At 45.4% G+C, this 4,313-nt stretch overlaps 1 long non-coding RNA gene across 1 annotated transcript in view; it reads left to right on the plus strand.

Moving 5' to 3' along the window:
- The first annotated feature begins 342 nt into the window (after window positions 1-342).
- LOC115070205 overlaps window positions 343-4,313 on the plus strand; it is a 7,572-nt gene continuing 3,601 nt past the window's right edge. The window contains exon 1 of the long non-coding RNA XR_003849404.1: window positions 343-508. This is a non-coding gene — a long non-coding RNA (uncharacterized LOC115070205). The remainder of the gene's footprint in view (window positions 509-4,313) is intronic.

Raw genomic sequence — 4,313 nt, forward strand, 5'->3', positions numbered from 1 at the left:
CATGCCCTGGATTATTGTAGGGAGCCGTGGGCCCCCCTACCCAGAAATAGTGACTTGTCTGTGAAGCAAGCTGTTTACAGTTTCAGCCTCTGACTTCCTTTTGATGACTTTGTGAAAAACATGTTTTTCTGCCTCAACCTTGTAAATTTCCTCATCCTGTAAAAACATCCTGCCTCATGGTCTGGCTGTGGAATGTACGGTAAACAGAGGAACTTACCCGCCCAGCTTCTTCCGCCCTCTGCTTCCCTATAAAAGCTTTGTGCAGATGTTCAATAAACAAGACTTGATCAGAGCACTGTCTTGTCTCCATTCTCTGTGTCTCTTGCCCCATTCAATCCCCACTCCTCACTCCAGGTACCCTGTTGAAAGTCCCACGGGCCGGGACATCTGGCGCCACAACGTGGGGCTTGGATTCTGAGGCAGCAGTGAGGGAGACGATGTGAAAAGTTCGACAAGTTTTGAGACACATCTGAGCTGCTGTGGGAACCTACCTCGGCTGAAACCGAAAGTGAGTGGAAACGTCCGATCATGGGGCAAGAATTGAGTCAGCATGAGCTTTATGTTAAGCAGTTAAAGGATGCTTTAAAGACACGGGGAGTAAAGGTTAAGACTATGGATTTGTTTCATTTTTTTTTATTTTGTTAAAGAAATTTGTCCCTGGTTTCCCCAGGAGGGCTTGATAGACATTAAAAGATGAAAGAGAGTAGGAAGTGCATTAGAGGATTACTATAAAGTTTTTGGTCCAGATAAGATTCCAGTCACAGCCTTTTCATATTGGACTTTAATAAAAGAATTAATAGACAGAAAGGAAGCACCCACCGAGGTGGCTATAAAACAGGCAGAGGATCTGTTACAAAATAGCACCTGCCCAAAAGCTAGTAAAGTCTCTGCCGAAGTTGACCTTATTTCCCTTGATAGTGATGAGGAGGATTCAGCTAGACATTCTAAGACCCACTCCAAAAATTCAGATCTTGATTATATCAAGTCAGACCCAAATCCTAAGAACGGTTCTAACGATTCGCCGCTCCAGCCTGATGCTGCGCCTATGGCCCCCTCTGAGGCTCGTCCCCTGCCCCCTCCTTATGCTATTCCATCAACCCTGCCAGCCCTTGAGGCTTTCCCAGTTTTTCCTCCCATTGAGCACTTAAAAGCAGAAATTGACCGTTTACAGCAACGCATTGAGTTAGAGCGCAGTCGCTGAACTCCAGAGCCTGACAGTCCAAGATTTGTTCTCAGGCCCCCTAACCACCACAACCAAGACCCCGATAGTCAGCCGTTCGCGCGGTTTGTCCACTACCACGCCCTCTGCTCTTAAAGCCTTTCCAGTTTTAGAAATTATAAAGGGTGGTGGAGATGATGATGAGCCCATCAGACAACATAACCCCTTCAAGCTCTCAGACATGAAAGAGTTAAAAACTGCGGTGTCACAGTATGGTGCCACGGCCCCTTATACCATTACCCTCCTTGAAGGACTGGCAGAGCAATGGTTAACTCCCTCAGATTGGCATACCCTTGCCAAGGCTCTCCTTCATGGGGGGGATTTCCTTTTATGGAGATCAGAATATTTTGATGCCTGTAAAGAAACTGCTAAGAAAAACATTAAGATGATTAATGATGACTGGACCTTTGATATGTTAATGGGCGAGGGAGAGTATGATTCCAATGACACCCAAATGAATTATCCACCTGGCCTTTTTGCTCAGATCCAGACAGCAGCCATTAAGGCCTGGAAAAAACTCCCTGCAAAGGGTGACTCGGGGGGTCTCTCTTACTGCCATTAAACAAGGTCCCGATGAGCCTTTTGCTGATTTTGTTCATAGCTTAACCACCACCGCTACTAGGCTTTTTGGTAGTATCGAGGGCGGTATTGAGCTCATCCTAAAGCAACTAGCGTTTGAAAATGCTAATCCTGCCTGTCAGGCCGCCATTCGCCCTCATAAAAAGAAAACTAACTTAGACTGATACATGCGACTTTGCACTGAGATCAGCTCCTCCTATCAACAGGGTCTTGCCATGGCAGCTGCACTTAGTGGTAAAACAGTGAAAGACTTCTTAAATGACACAAAACGGCCTATTACAAGGGGATGCTTTAAATGTGGAAAGCCCAGCCATTTCTCTTGGGATTGCAAGTCATCCCCTGGTCAGACAAAAAACAGTAATAGCTCTGATAGACCTCCAGGCCTTTGCCCTAGATGCAGGCGAGGAAGGCATTGGGCAAATGAGTGCAAGTCCAAAACTGATTTTCAGGGCAATACCTTGCCTCCCCATCAGGGAAATGGGTGGAGGGGCCAGCCTCAGGCCCCCGACAAAAACAATTGGGGCAATCAATTTCATCCCTGCAAGCAACAACAATCTGTTTCAGACCTCTGCCAAGCCAGGCCCGGAAGCGCAGGATAGGACCTCAGTTCCGCCTCCCACACAGTACTAACCCCGGAAATGGGAATTCAAATAATAAAGATGAGTGTGCATGGTCCCTTGCCTCCAGGCACTTGTGGTCTGATTCTAGGAAGAGGTAGCTGAGCCCTTAGAGGCCTGACAGTTATACCAGGGGTACTTGATTCAGATTATATGGGAGAAATTAAAATTCTAATAAAAACTGAGAACGTTATTGTCCCCATCACCCCGGGAGATAGGCTTGCCCAACTTGTGTTGATTCCCCTAGCCACAGGAACAAATCCAGTTTTCTCCCATGCCCGTACCTCCCATAGTTTTGGCTCTTCAGACGCCTATTGGGTCCAGACCATCACCCACAAAAAGCCAACCCTAACGTTGTGGCTAGACAGAAAGAAATTTGAAGGACTCATTGATACTGGTGCAGATGTTACTATTATTGCTTCCAATGTTTGGCCCTCCAGCTGGCCTACTACTGATACTGTAACTAATTTAACAAGAATAGGACAAAGCTTAAATCCCAAACAAAGCTCGAAAACTCTCACCTGGAAGGACACTGCAGGCAATTCAGGCCAAATTAAGCCTTTCATTGTGCCTCACATACTGGTTAATCTATGGAGACAAGACCTCCTAACCCAAATGGGAGTAATGATGTGTAGTCCTAATGACACCATCACTCTCAGATGGGAGTGATGATGTGTAGCCCTAATGATACAGTTACTGCTCAAATGTTAGCCCAAAACTATTGCCCAGGAAAAGGCCTAGGCAAATCAGAAAATGGAATTACCTCCCCCATCCAGCCTAATGGACAATTTGACAAGCACGGCCTGGGAAATTTTTAGTTGCGACCATTGACAAACCTGCACCCTCAAACTTTGCGGATCCCATAACTTGGAAATCTGATGATCCTGTTTGGGTAGATCAATGGCCGCTTTCCCTAGAAAAATTAACTGCCGCGACACAGTTGGTGCAGGAACAACTTAAATTGGGACATATAGAGGAATCTCATTCACCCTGGAATATACCCATCTTTGTCATAAAAAAGAAATCTGGTAGATGGAGGTTACTGCAAGACTTAAGAGCAGTTAATGCCACTGTGGTACTTATGGGAGCCCTACAACCTGGCTTGCCCTCCCCAGTGGCTATTCCTCAAGGCTATCTCAAAATTGTTATAGATCTTAAGGATTGCTTCTTCACCATTCCCTTATGCCCACAGGACCATAAATCTTTCGCATTTAGCCTTCCTTCCATCAATTTTAAAGAACCTATGAAAAGATATCAATGGAAGGTTTTACCCCAAGGGATGGTCAATAGCCCCACCTTGTGCCAAAAGTTTATTGCTACAGCCTTACAAAAAATCAGATCTTCATGGCCCTCCATGTATATCATCCATTACATGGATGATATCCTTATTGCTGGCCACGATGGAGGGACGATACTAAAGTGCTATACGCAGCTTCAGCACGACCTCACTGCTTCAGGTCTCCAGATAGCACCAGAAAAAATACAGCTTCAAGACCCATACTTTTACTTGGGTTTTCAGCTTGATGGTTCTAATATATCCACTAAGAAGGCTGTCCTTCGGACCAATCACTTTCAAACATTAAATGACTTTCAAAAACTATTACGCGACATTAATTGGCTCCGCCCATACTTAAAATTAACCACAGGAGAACTTAAGCCCTTGTTTGACATTCTCAAAGGCAATCCAGACCCAAGATCCCCCAGAATACTCTCACAAAAGGCCAGAGCAGCCATTACAAAGGTAGAAAAAGCAATAGCTCAACAATTTATCACCAGGATTAATTATGCCAGGCCTTTGTGGCTCATCATTTTTTGCACAACCTTCTCTCCCACTGGCCTTCTTTGGCAACAACCTCATAACCCCCTTATGTGGCTCCATCTGTCTGTTTCTCCTAAAA

This window comes from Nannospalax galili, unplaced genomic scaffold (assembly GCF_000622305.1).
Source record: "Nannospalax galili isolate Female #2095 unplaced genomic scaffold, S.galili_v1.0 scaffold293, whole genome shotgun sequence".
Classification (NCBI taxonomy): domain Eukaryota; kingdom Metazoa; phylum Chordata; class Mammalia; order Rodentia; family Spalacidae; genus Nannospalax; species Nannospalax galili.